Below are 14536 nucleotides of genomic sequence, written 5' to 3' on the forward strand. Positions count from 1 at the left end.
TCCTCCTCTTGCATATAAGACAATATTTCAGATCTGCATATGAAAACAACACGCCTACCTTTGTTGCACATAGCTGCCTGCCTGTCTCTAGTTACCCCACTGGCTGTAGCTGCGTCCCTTCCGACATGGAATAACACCAACTGTAACGATAAACTGAAAATTAACAGTATAAACCTGCATCATTTTGGACTCTGGTATTTGCTGAATCCGGGTGACCTGACAATCGATGGTGGTGCCGCTGGTGATTCTGGCCTTCTTGGAATCTGTTGGGCCTATGTGTTAGCTCACACATCACTTGGGTATCCATGGTAACTACCACAACATGGTCATCTGCAGTTTACATCTAGCCCGTGGCATTGAATGGCATTTTAAAAGTGCTAAGGGTCCTGGTGCAATAATCCTCCCATGAGGATCAGCCTCAACGGCTTTGTAGATTGCACTCATGTCAGCAACTCCATATACATTTTTTTTTCTTCATGCTTCTTTCTTCATCCTTTTTTCTTTCTGTCATTCAGACTTTCATTCATTCGATCTCTCTCACTCACTTGCTTTAACTCATTTGTTCTCACTCACTCACTCACTCACTCACTCAATCACTCACTCACTCATTCACTCTCACTCACTCTCACTCTCTCACTCACTCGCTCACTAAGTCAGTCTCTCTCTCTCTCTCTCTTTTTCTTTTTATATATATTTTTTTCCGTCTTCTTCTTCTTCTTCTTCTTCTTCTTCTTCTTCTTCAGACCCTGTCATAGCACTAATGCCTTTCCAATACCACCAGCAGATGGAGACACTCCATTGCAACATTGGTTGTGAGCAGCAGTTTCTAAAAACAAATGCCTCATGGCGGATTTCCCATCCATCAATGGATGGTAAATTTTGTTTTTATCATTCACTGACCACAGAAACCAATGCATGGTCAAGCAACAGCAATGACACACCCTTGTGTATAGGCATGAGACCCTCATGTCATTTAACAGGATTCAGCACCACCCACAAGACAGCTACCTGTCATGTCATGTCAAACCTGCACAGGTGTGCTAGATTATTATTATTTAGTTTTATTTTATTTTTTTACACCAATCAGTGTGCAAACATGGTCATTAAAACGCTAAATGAATAGACGTTCATAAACCAGTCAGTGCAACTCATCATTTTGGTCTCCAATTCTCAAACTCAAATTCTCACCCACGGAGGATTAAATGAGAATCTTTCTTGTTTAACACTGGAATGGGGTGGTGCACTGTTCACTACCCGAAGATACTGCCACATCGGGTCAATGCATAGGGCGACAGAAGCAAGCTTCCAAATCAGCTCCCTTTCTCAAAAATCCATTTAATTTATGGTCCCCAGATAGGGAACGTATGTATCAGTATGTGCTCACAAGTCACCCAAGTGCAAGTATTCACACAAAAAAAAACGTGCCTCAGGATGCGATCTGTCGCAAGATCCTTTCTTTTTTTACACTTGATCTAAGCCAAAAGGCCTAGAGGGGATAACCGGGAAAGGGGTGGACCCAACCATGTCCCCTTCATGAGCACTCACATTACTCATAGGAATGGAAGGAAGGCTGGCAGCCAACCAGCCTCCCATACACTTTCTGGGTGGGTGGCAGTCAGCCACCCATACATACATACAGCACAGGCTAAACCCACATCATCACTTAAAAAAAGGACAGGCGACCATTGCACTCTGATGGAGCATTTAGCAATGCAATCCATAGCCTGGCTTTTGCCTGAACCCCCATCACTCCTCCTCTTGCATATAAGACAATATTTCAGATCTGCATATGAAAACAACACGCCTACCTTTGTTGCACATAGCTGCCTGCCTGTCTCTAGTTACCCCACTGGCTGTAGCTGCGTCCCTTCCGACATGGAATAACACCAACTGTAACGATAAACTGAAAATTAACAGTATAAACCTGCATCATTTTGGACTCTGGTATTTGCTGAATCCGGGTGACCTGACAATCGATGGTGGTGCCGCTGGTGATTCTGGCCTTCTTGGAATCTGTTGGGCCTATGTGTTAGCTCACACATCACTTGGGTATCCATGGTAACTACCACAACATGGTCATCTGCAGTTTACATCTAGCCCGTGGCATTGAATGGCATTTTAAAAGTGCTAAGGGTCCTGGTGCAATAATCCTCCCATGAGGATCAGCCTCAACGGCTTTGTAGATTGCACTCATGTCAGCAACTCCATATACATTTTTTTTTCTTCATGCTTCTTTCTTCATCCTTTTTTCTTTCTGTCATTCAGACTTTCATTCATTCGATCTCTCTCACTCACTTGCTTTAACTCATTTGTTCTCACTCACTCACTCACTCACTCAATCACTCACTCACTCATTCACTCTCACTCACTCTCACTCTCTCACTCACTCGCTCACTAAGTCAGTCTCTCTCTCTCTCTCTCTTTTTCTTTTTATATATATTTTTTTCCGTCTTCTTCTTCTTCTTCTTCTTCTTCTTCTTCTTCAGACCCTGTCATAGCACTAATGCCTTTCCAATACCACCAGCAGATGGAGACACTCCATTGCAACATTGGTTGTGAGCAGCAGTTTCTAAAAACAAATGCCTCATGGCGGATTTCCCATCCATCAATGGATGGTAAATTTTGTTTTTATCATTCACTGACCACAGAAACCAATGCATGGTCAAGCAACAGCAATGACACACCCTTGTGTATAGGCATGAGACCCTCATGTCATTTAACAGGATTCAGCACCACCCACAAGACAGCTACCTGTCATGTCATGTCAAACCTGCACAGGTGTGCTAGATTATTATTATTTAGTTTTATTTTATTTTTTTACACCAATCAGTGTGCAAACATGGTCATTAAAACGCTAAATGAATAGACGTTCATAAACCAGTCAGTGCAACTCATCATTTTGGTCTCCAATTCTCAAACTCAAATTCTCACCCACGGAGGATTAAATGAGAATCTTTCTTGTTTAACACTGGAATGGGGTGGTGCACTGTTCACTACCCGAAGATACTGCCACATCGGGTCAATGCATAGGGCGACAGAAGCAAGCTTCCAAATCAGCTCCCTTTCTCAAAAATCCATTTAATTTATGGTCCCCAGATAGGGAACGTATGTATCAGTATGTGCTCACAAGTCACCCAAGTGCAAGTATTCACACAAAAAAAAACGTGCCTCAGGATGCGATCTGTCGCAAGATCCTTTCTTTTTTTACACTTGATCTAAGCCAAAAGGCCTAGAGGGGATAACCGGGAAAGGGGTGGACCCAACCATGTCCCCTTCATGAGCACTCACATTACTCATAGGAATGGAAGGAAGGCTGGCAGCCAACCAGCCTCCCATACACTTTCTGGGTGGGTGGCAGTCAGCCACCCATACATACATACAGCACAGGCTAAACCCACATCATCACTTAAAAAAAGGACAGGCGACCATTGCACTCTGATGGAGCATTTAGCAATGCAATCCATAGCCTGGCTTTTGCCTGAACCCCCATCACTCCTCCTCTTGCATATAAGACAATATTTCAGATCTGCATATGAAAACAACACGCCTACCTTTGTTGCACATAGCTGCCTGCCTGTCTCTAGTTACCCCACTGGCTGTAGCTGCGTCCCTTCCGACATGGAATAACACCAACTGTAACGATAAACTGAAAATTAACAGTATAAACCTGCATCATTTTGGACTCTGGTATTTGCTGAATCCGGGTGACCTGACAATCGATGGTGGTGCCGCTGGTGATTCTGGCCTTCTTGGAATCTGTTGGGCCTATGTGTTAGCTCACACATCACTTGGGTATCCATGGTAACTACCACAACATGGTCATCTGCAGTTTACATCTAGCCCGTGGCATTGAATGGCATTTTAAAAGTGCTAAGGGTCCTGGTGCAATAATCCTCCCATGAGGATCAGCCTCAACGGCTTTGTAGATTGCACTCATGTCAGCAACTCCATATACATTTTTTTTTCTTCATGCTTCTTTCTTCATCCTTTTTTCTTTCTGTCATTCAGACTTTCATTCATTCGATCTCTCTCACTCACTTGCTTTAACTCATTTGTTCTCACTCACTCACTCACTCACTCACTCAATCACTCACTCACTCATTCACTCTCACTCACTCTCACTCTCTCACTCACTCGCTCACTAAGTCAGTCTCTCTCTCTCTCTCTCTTTTTCTTTTTATATATATTTTTTTCCGTCTTCTTCTTCTTCTTCTTCTTCTTCTTCTTCTTCTTCTTCTTCTTCAGACCCTGTCATAGCACTAATGCCTTTCCAATACCACCAGCAGATGGAGACACTCCATTGCAACATTGGTTGTGAGCAGCAGTTTCTAAAAACAAATGCCTCATGGCGGATTTCCCATCCATCAATGGATGGTAAATTTTGTTTTTATCATTCACTGACCACAGAAACCAATGCATGGTCAAGCAACAGCAATGACACACCCTTGTGTATAGGCATGAGACCCTCATGTCATTTAACAGGATTCAGCACCACCCACAAGACAGCTACCTGTCATGTCATGTCAAACCTGCACAGGTGTGCTAGATTATTATTATTTAGTTTTATTTTATTTTTTTACACCAATCAGTGTGCAAACATGGTCATTAAAACGCTAAATGAATAGACGTTCATAAACCAGTCAGTGCAACTCATCATTTTGGTCTCCAATTCTCAAACTCAAATTCTCACCCACGGAGGATTAAATGAGAATCTTTCTTGTTTAACACTGGAATGGGGTGGTGCACTGTTCACTACCCGAAGATACTGCCACATCGGGTCAATGCATAGGGCGACAGAAGCAAGCTTCCAAATCAGCTCCCTTTCTCAAAAATCCATTTAATTTATGGTCCCCAGATAGGGAACGTATGTATCAGTATGTGCTCACAAGTCACCCAAGTGCAAGTATTCACACAAAAAAAAACGTGCCTCAGGATGCGATCTGTCGCAAGATCCTTTCTTTTTTTACACTTGATCTAAGCCAAAAGGCCTAGAGGGGATAACCGGGAAAGGGGTGGACCCAACCATGTCCCCTTCATGAGCACTCACATTACTCATAGGAATGGAAGGAAGGCTGGCAGCCAACCAGCCTCCCATACACTTTCTGGGTGGGTGGCAGTCAGCCACCCATACATACATACAGCACAGGCTAAACCCACATCATCACTTAAAAAAAGGACAGGCGACCATTGCACTCTGATGGAGCATTTAGCAATGCAATCCATAGCCTGGCTTTTGCCTGAACCCCCATCACTCCTCCTCTTGCATATAAGACAATATTTCAGATCTGCATATGAAAACAACACGCCTACCTTTGTTGCACATAGCTGCCTGCCTGTCTCTAGTTACCCCACTGGCTGTAGCTGCGTCCCTTCCGACATGGAATAACACCAACTGTAACGATAAACTGAAAATTAACAGTATAAACCTGCATCATTTTGGACTCTGGTATTTGCTGAATCCGGGTGACCTGACAATCGATGGTGGTGCCGCTGGTGATTCTGGCCTTCTTGGAATCTGTTGGGCCTATGTGTTAGCTCACACATCACTTGGGTATCCATGGTAACTACCACAACATGGTCATCTGCAGTTTACATCTAGCCCGTGGCATTGAATGGCATTTTAAAAGTGCTAAGGGTCCTGGTGCAATAATCCTCCCATGAGGATCAGCCTCAACGGCTTTGTAGATTGCACTCATGTCAGCAACTCCATATACATTTTTTTTTCTTCATGCTTCTTTCTTCATCCTTTTTTCTTTCTGTCATTCAGACTTTCATTCATTCGATCTCTCTCACTCACTTGCTTTAACTCATTTGTTCTCACTCACTCACTCACTCACTCAATCACTCACTCACTCATTCACTCTCACTCACTCTCACTCTCTCACTCACTCGCTCACTAAGTCAGTCTCTCTCTCTCTCTCTCTTTTTCTTTTTATATATATTTTTTTCCGTCTTCTTCTTCTTCTTCTTCTTCTTCTTCTTCTTCTTCAGACCCTGTCATAGCACTAATGCCTTTCCAATACCACCAGCAGATGGAGACACTCCATTGCAACATTGGTTGTGAGCAGCAGTTTCTAAAAACAAATGCCTCATGGCGGATTTCCCATCCATCAATGGATGGTAAATTTTGTTTTTATCATTCACTGACCACAGAAACCAATGCATGGTCAAGCAACAGCAATGACACACCCTTGTGTATAGGCATGAGACCCTCATGTCATTTAACAGGATTCAGCACCACCCACAAGACAGCTACCTGTCATGTCATGTCAAACCTGCACAGGTGTGCTAGATTATTATTATTTAGTTTTATTTTATTTTTTTACACCAATCAGTGTGCAAACATGGTCATTAAAACGCTAAATGAATAGACGTTCATAAACCAGTCAGTGCAACTCATCATTTTGGTCTCCAATTCTCAAACTCAAATTCTCACCCACGGAGGATTAAATGAGAATCTTTCTTGTTTAACACTGGAATGGGGTGGTGCACTGTTCACTACCCGAAGATACTGCCACATCGGGTCAATGCATAGGGCGACAGAAGCAAGCTTCCAAATCAGCTCCCTTTCTCAAAAATCCATTTAATTTATGGTCCCCAGATAGGGAACGTATGTATCAGTATGTGCTCACAAGTCACCCAAGTGCAAGTATTCACACAAAAAAAAACGTGCCTCAGGATGCGATCTGTCGCAAGATCCTTTCTTTTTTTACACTTGATCTAAGCCAAAAGGCCTAGAGGGGATAACCGGGAAAGGGGTGGACCCAACCATGTCCCCTTCATGAGCACTCACATTACTCATAGGAATGGAAGGAAGGCTGGCAGCCAACCAGCCTCCCATACACTTTCTGGGTGGGTGGCAGTCAGCCACCCATACATACATACAGCACAGGCTAAACCCACATCATCACTTAAAAAAAGGACAGGCGACCATTGCACTCTGATGGAGCATTTAGCAATGCAATCCATAGCCTGGCTTTTGCCTGAACCCCCATCACTCCTCCTCTTGCATATAAGACAATATTTCAGATCTGCATATGAAAACAACACGCCTACCTTTGTTGCACATAGCTGCCTGCCTGTCTCTAGTTACCCCACTGGCTGTAGCTGCGTCCCTTCCGACATGGAATAACACCAACTGTAACGATAAACTGAAAATTAACAGTATAAACCTGCATCATTTTGGACTCTGGTATTTGCTGAATCCGGGTGACCTGACAATCGATGGTGGTGCCGCTGGTGATTCTGGCCTTCTTGGAATCTGTTGGGCCTATGTGTTAGCTCACACATCACTTGGGTATCCATGGTAACTACCACAACATGGTCATCTGCAGTTTACATCTAGCCCGTGGCATTGAATGGCATTTTAAAAGTGCTAAGGGTCCTGGTGCAATAATCCTCCCATGAGGATCAGCCTCAACGGCTTTGTAGATTGCACTCATGTCAGCAACTCCATATACATTTTTTTTTCTTCATGCTTCTTTCTTCATCCTTTTTTCTTTCTGTCATTCAGACTTTCATTCATTCGATCTCTCTCACTCACTTGCTTTAACTCATTTGTTCTCACTCACTCACTCACTCAATCACTCACTCACTCATTCACTCTCACTCACTCTCACTCTCTCACTCACTCGCTCACTAAGTCAGTCTCTCTCTCTCTCTCTCTTTTTCTTTTTATATATATTTTTTTCCGTCTTCTTCTTCTTCTTCTTCTTCTTCTTCTTCTTCTTCTTCTTCAGACCCTGTCATAGCACTAATGCCTTTCCAATACCACCAGCAGATGGAGACACTCCATTGCAACATTGGTTGTGAGCAGCAGTTTCTAAAAACAAATGCCTCATGGCGGATTTCCCATCCATCAATGGATGGTAAATTTTGTTTTTATCATTCACTGACCACAGAAACCAATGCATGGTCAAGCAACAGCAATGACACACCCTTGTGTATAGGCATGAGACCCTCATGTCATTTAACAGGATTCAGCACCACCCACAAGACAGCTACCTGTCATGTCATGTCAAACCTGCACAGGTGTGCTAGATTATTATTATTTAGTTTTATTTTATTTTTTTACACCAATCAGTGTGCAAACATGGTCATTAAAACGCTAAATGAATAGACGTTCATAAACCAGTCAGTGCAACTCATCATTTTGGTCTCCAATTCTCAAACTCAAATTCTCACCCACGGAGGATTAAATGAGAATCTTTCTTGTTTAACACTGGAATGGGGTGGTGCACTGTTCACTACCCGAAGATACTGCCACATCGGGTCAATGCATAGGGTGACAGAAGCAAGCTTCCAAATCAGCTCCCTTTCTCAAAAATCCATTTAATTTATGGTCCCCAGATAGGGAACGTATGTATCAGTATGTGCTCACAAGTCACCCAAGTGCAAGTATTCACACAAAAAAAAACGTGCCTCAGGATGCGATCTGTCGCAAGATCCTTTCTTTTTTTACACTTGATCTAAGCCAAAAGGCCTAGAGGGGATAACCGGGAAAGGGGTGGACCCAACCATGTCCCCTTCATGAGCACTCACATTACTCATAGGAATGGAAGGAAGGCTGGCAGCCAACCAGCCTCCCATACACTTTCTGGGTGGGTGGCAGTCAGCCACCCATACATACATACAGCACAGGCTAAACCCACATCATCACTTAAAAAAAGGACAGGCGACCATTGCACTCTGATGGAGCATTTAGCAATGCAATCCATAGCCTGGCTTTTGCCTGAACCCCCATCACTCCTCCTCTTGCATATAAGACAATATTTCAGATCTGCATATGAAAACAACACGCCTACCTTTGTTGCACATAGCTGCCTGCCTGTCTCTAGTTACCCCACTGGCTGTAGCTGCGTCCCTTCCGACATGGAATAACACCAACTGTAACGATAAACTGAAAATTAACAGTATAAACCTGCATCATTTTGGACTCTGGTATTTGCTGAATCCGGGTGACCTGACAATCGATGGTGGTGCCGCTGGTGATTCTGGCCTTCTTGGAATCTGTTGGGCCTATGTGTTAGCTCACACATCACTTGGGTATCCATGGTAACTACCACAACATGGTCATCTGCAGTTTACATCTAGCCCGTGGCATTGAATGGCATTTTAAAAGTGCTAAGGGTCCTGGTGCAATAATCCTCCCATGAGGATCAGCCTCAACGGCTTTGTAGATTGCACTCATGTCAGCAACTCCATATACATTTTTTTTTCTTCATGCTTCTTTCTTCATCCTTTTTTCTTTCTGTCATTCAGACTTTCATTCATTCGATCTCTCTCACTCACTTGCTTTAACTCATTTGTTCTCACTCACTCACTCACTCAATCACTCACTCACTCATTCACTCTCACTCACTCTCACTCTCTCACTCACTCGCTCACTAAGTCAGTCTCTCTCTCTCTCTCTCTTTTTCTTTTTATATATATTTTTTTCCGTCTCTTCTTCTTCTTCTTCTTCTTCTTCTTCTTCAGACCCTGTCATAGCACTAATGCCTTTCCAATACCACCAGCAGATGGAGACACTCCATTGCAACATTGGTTGTGAGCAGCAGTTTCTAAAAACAAATGCCTCATGGCGGATTTCCCATCCATCAATGGATGGTAAATTTTGTTTTTATCATTCACTGACCACAGAAACCAATGCATGGTCAAGCAACAGCAATGACACACCCTTGTGTATAGGCATGAGACCCTCATGTCATTTAACAGGATTCAGCACCACCCACAAGACAGCTACCTGTCATGTCATGTCAAACCTGCACAGGTGTGCTAGATTATTATTATTTAGTTTTATTTTATTTTTTTACACCAATCAGTGTGCAAACATGGTCATTAAAACGCTAAATGAATAGACGTTCATAAACCAGTCAGTGCAACTCATCATTTTGGTCTCCAATTCTCAAACTCAAATTCTCACCCACGGAGGATTAAATGAGAATCTTTCTTGTTTAACACTGGAATGGGGTGGTGCACTGTTCACTACCCGAAGATACTGCCACATCGGGTCAATGCATAGGGCGACAGAAGCAAGCTTCCAAATCAGCTCCCTTTCTCAAAAATCCATTTAATTTATGGTCCCCAGATAGGGAACGTATGTATCAGTATGTGCTCACAAGTCACCCAAGTGCAAGTATTCACACAAAAAAAAACGTGCCTCAGGATGCGATCTGTCGCAAGATCCTTTCTTTTTTTACACTTGATCTAAGCCAAAAGGCCTAGAGGGGATAACCGGGAAAGGGGTGGACCCAACCATGTCCCCTTCATGAGCACTCACATTACTCATAGGAATGGAAGGAAGGCTGGCAGCCAACCAGCCTCCCATACACTTTCTGGGTGGGTGGCAGTCAGCCACCCATACATACATACAGCACAGGCTAAACCCACATCATCACTTAAAAAAAGGACAGGCGACCATTGCACTCTGATGGAGCATTTAGCAATGCAATCCATAGCCTGGCTTTTGCCTGAACCCCCATCACTCCTCCTCTTGCATATAAGACAATATTTCAGATCTGCATATGAAAACAACACGCCTACCTTTGTTGCACATAGCTGCCTGCCTGTCTCTAGTTACCCCACTGGCTGTAGCTGCGTCCCTTCCGACATGGAATAACACCAACTGTAACGATAAACTGAAAATTAACAGTATAAACCTGCATCATTTTGGACTCTGGTATTTGCTGAATCCGGGTGACCTGACAATCGATGGTGGTGCCGCTGGTGATTCTGGCCTTCTTGGAATCTGTTGGGCCTATGTGTTAGCTCACACATCACTTGGGTATCCATGGTAACTACCACAACATGGTCATCTGCAGTTTACATCTAGCCCGTGGCATTGAATGGCATTTTAAAAGTGCTAAGGGTCCTGGTGCAATAATCCTCCCATGAGGATCAGCCTCAACGGCTTTGTAGATTGCACTCATGTCAGCAACTCCATATACATTTTTTTTTCTTCATGCTTCTTTCTTCATCCTTTTTTCTTTCTGTCATTCAGACTTTCATTCATTCGATCTCTCTCACTCACTTGCTTTAACTCATTTGTTCTCACTCACTCACTCACTCACTCAATCACTCACTCACTCATTCACTCTCACTCACTCTCACTCTCTCACTCACTCGCTCACTAAGTCAGTCTCTCTCTCTCTCTCTCTTTTTCTTTTTATATATATTTTTTTCCGTCTTCTTCTTCTTCTTCTTCTTCTTCTTCTTCAGACCCTGTCATAGCACTAATGCCTTTCCAATACCACCAGCAGATGGAGACACTCCATTGCAACATTGGTTGTGAGCAGCAGTTTCTAAAAAAAAATGCCTCATGGCGGATTTCCCATCCATCAATGGATGGTAAATTTTGTTTTTATCATTCACTGACCACAGAAACCAATGCATGGTCAAGCAACAGCAATGACACACCCTTGTGTATAGGCATGAGACCCTCATGTCATTTAACAGGATTCAGCACCACCCACAAGACAGCTACCTGTCATGTCATGTCAAACCTGCACAGGTGTGCTAGATTATTATTATTTAGTTTTATTTTATTTTTTTACACCAATCAGTGTGCAAACATGGTCATTAAAACGCTAAATGAATAGACGTTCATAAACCAGTCAGTGCAACTCATCATTTTGGTCTCCAATTCTCAAACTCAAATTCTCACCCACGGAGGATTAAATGAGAATCTTTCTTGTTTAACACTGGAATGGGGTGGTGCACTGTTCACTACCCGAAGATACTGCCACATCGGGTCAATGCATAGGGCGACAGAAGCAAGCTTCCAAATCAGCTCCCTTTCTCAAAAATCCATTTAATTTATGGTCCCCAGATAGGGAACGTATGTATCAGTATGTGCTCACAAGTCACCCAAGTGCAAGTATTCACACAAAAAAAAACGTGCCTCAGGATGCGATCTGTCGCAAGATCCTTTCTTTTTTTACACTTGATCTAAGCCAAAAGGCCTAGAGGGGATAACCGGGAAAGGGGTGGACCCAACCATGTCCCCTTCATGAGCACTCACATTACTCATAGGAATGGAAGGAAGGCTGGCAGCCAACCAGCCTCCCATACACTTTCTGGGTGGGTGGCAGTCAGCCACCCATACATACATACAGCACAGGCTAAACCCACATCATCACTTAAAAAAAGGACAGGCGACCATTGCACTCTGATGGAGCATTTAGCAATGCAATCCATAGCCTGGCTTTTGCCTGAACCCCCATCACTCCTCCTCTTGCATATAAGACAATATTTCAGATCTGCATATGAAAACAACACGCCTACCTTTGTTGCACATAGCTGCCTGCCTGTCTCTAGTTACCCCACTGGCTGTAGCTGCGTCCCTTCCGACATGGAATAACACCAACTGTAACGATAAACTGAAAATTAACAGTATAAACCTGCATCATTTTGGACTCTGGTATTTGCTGAATCCGGGTGACCTGACAATCGATGGTGGTGCCGCTGGTGATTCTGGCCTTCTTGGAATCTGTTGGGCCTATGTGTTAGCTCACACATCACTTGGGTATCCATGGTAACTACCACAACATGGTCATCTGCAGTTTACATCTAGCCCGTGGCATTGAATGGCATTTTAAAAGTGCTAAGGGTCCTGGTGCAATAATCCTCCCATGAGGATCAGCCTCAACGGCTTTGTAGATTGCACTCATGTCAGCAACTCCATATACATTTTTTTTTCTTCATGCTTCTTTCTTCATCCTTTTTTCTTTCTGTCATTCAGACTTTCATTCATTCGATCTCTCCCACTCACTTGCTTTAACTCATTTGTTCTCACTCACTCACTCACTCACTCAATCACTCACTCACTCATTCACTCTCACTCACTCTCACTCTCTCACTCACTCGCTCACTAAGTCAGTCTCTCTCTCTCTCTCTCTTTTTCTTTTTATATATATTTTTTTCCGTCTTCTTCTTCTTCTTCTTCTTCTTCTTCTTCTTCAGACCCTGTCATAGCACTAATGCCTTTCCAATACCACCAGCAGATGGAGACACTCCATTGCAACATTGGTTGTGAGCAGCAGTTTCTAAAAACAAATGCCTCATGGCGGATTTCCCATCCATCAATGGATGGTAAATTTTGTTTTTATCATTCACTGACCACAGAAACCAATGCATGGTCAAGCAACAGCAATGACACACCCTTGTGTATAGGCATGAGACCCTCATGTCATTTAACAGGATTCAGCACCACCCACAAGACAGCTACCTGTCATGTCATGTCAAACCTGCACAGGTGTGCTAGATTATTATTATTTAGTTTTATTTTATTTTTTTACACCAATCAGTGTGCAAACATGGTCATTAAAACGCTAAATGAATAGACGTTCATAAACCAGTCAGTGCAACTCATCATTTTGGTCTCCAATTCTCAAACTCAAATTCTCACCCACGGAGGATTAAATGAGAATCTTTCTTGTTTAACACTGGAATGGGGTGGTGCACTGTTCACTACCCGAAGATACTGCCACATCGGGTCAATGCATAGGGCGACAGAAGCAAGCTTCCAAATCAGCTCCCTTTCTCAAAAATCCATTTAATTTATGGTCCCCAGATAGGGAACGTATGTATCAGTATGTGCTCACAAGTCACCCAAGTGCAAGTATTCACACAAAAAAAAACGTGCCTCAGGATGCGATCTGTCGCAAGATCCTTTCTTTTTTTACACTTGATCTAAGCCAAAAGGCCTAGAGGGGATAACCGGGAAAGGGGTGGACCCAACCATGTCCCCTTCATGAGCACTCACATTACTCATAGGAATGGAAGGAAGGCTGGCAGCCAACCAGCCTCCCATACACTTTCTGGGTGGGTGGCAGTCAGCCACCCATACATACATACAGCACAGGCTAAACCCACATCATCACTTAAAAAAAGGACAGGCGACCATTGCACTCTGATGGAGCATTTAGCAATGCAATCCATAGCCTGGCTTTTGCCTGAACCCCCATCACTCCTCCTCTTGCATATAAGACAATATTTCAGATCTGCATATGAAAACAACACGCCTACCTTTGTTGCACATAGCTGCCTGCCTGTCTTTAGTTACCCCACTGGCTGTAGCTGCGTCCCTTCCGACATGGAATAACACCAACTGTAACGATAAACTGAAAATTAACAGTATAAACCTGCATCATTTTGGACTCTGGTATTTGCTGAATCCGGGTGACCTGACAATCGATGGTGGTGCCGCTGGTGATTCTGGCCTTCTTGGAATCTGTTGGGCCTATGTGTTAGCTCACACATCACTTGGGTATCCATGGTAACTACCACAACATGGTCATCTGCAGTTTACATCTAGCCCGTGGCATTGAATGGCATTTTAAAAGTGCTAAGGGTCCTGGTGCAATAATCCTCCCATGAGGATCAGCCTCAACGGCTTTGTAGATTGCACTCATGTCAGCAACTCCATATACATTTTTTTTTCTTCATGCTTCTTTCTTCATCCTTTTTTCTTTCTGTCATTCAGACTTTCATTCATTCGATCTCTCTCACTCACTTGCTTTAACTCATTTGTTCTCAC

The 14536-nt window shown here is 43.3% G+C and overlaps 8 pseudogenes; all 8 read right to left on the reverse strand.

Annotated features, from left to right (window-relative positions):
* Positions 1–1233: 1233 nt before the first annotated feature.
* LOC130301351 (U2 spliceosomal RNA) lies at positions 1234–1497 on the reverse strand (annotated as a pseudogene).
* Positions 1498–2976: 1479 nt separating this feature from the next.
* LOC130301352 (U2 spliceosomal RNA) lies at positions 2977–3240 on the reverse strand (annotated as a pseudogene).
* Positions 3241–4735: 1495 nt separating this feature from the next.
* LOC130301353 (U2 spliceosomal RNA) lies at positions 4736–4999 on the reverse strand (annotated as a pseudogene).
* A 1482-nt stretch (positions 5000–6481) lies between these two features.
* On the reverse strand, positions 6482–6745 carry LOC130301354 (U2 spliceosomal RNA; annotated as a pseudogene).
* A 1484-nt stretch (positions 6746–8229) lies between these two features.
* On the reverse strand, positions 8230–8493 carry LOC130301330 (U2 spliceosomal RNA; annotated as a pseudogene).
* A 1474-nt stretch (positions 8494–9967) lies between these two features.
* Positions 9968–10231, reverse strand: LOC130301356 (U2 spliceosomal RNA; annotated as a pseudogene).
* A 1476-nt stretch (positions 10232–11707) lies between these two features.
* Positions 11708–11971, reverse strand: LOC130301357 (U2 spliceosomal RNA; annotated as a pseudogene).
* Positions 11972–13450: 1479 nt separating this feature from the next.
* On the reverse strand, positions 13451–13714 carry LOC130301358 (U2 spliceosomal RNA; annotated as a pseudogene).
* Positions 13715–14536: the final 822 nt, after the last annotated feature.

Source organism: Hyla sarda, unplaced genomic scaffold (assembly GCF_029499605.1).
Source record: "Hyla sarda isolate aHylSar1 unplaced genomic scaffold, aHylSar1.hap1 scaffold_1121, whole genome shotgun sequence".
In the NCBI taxonomy this organism is placed as follows: domain Eukaryota; kingdom Metazoa; phylum Chordata; class Amphibia; order Anura; family Hylidae; genus Hyla; species Hyla sarda.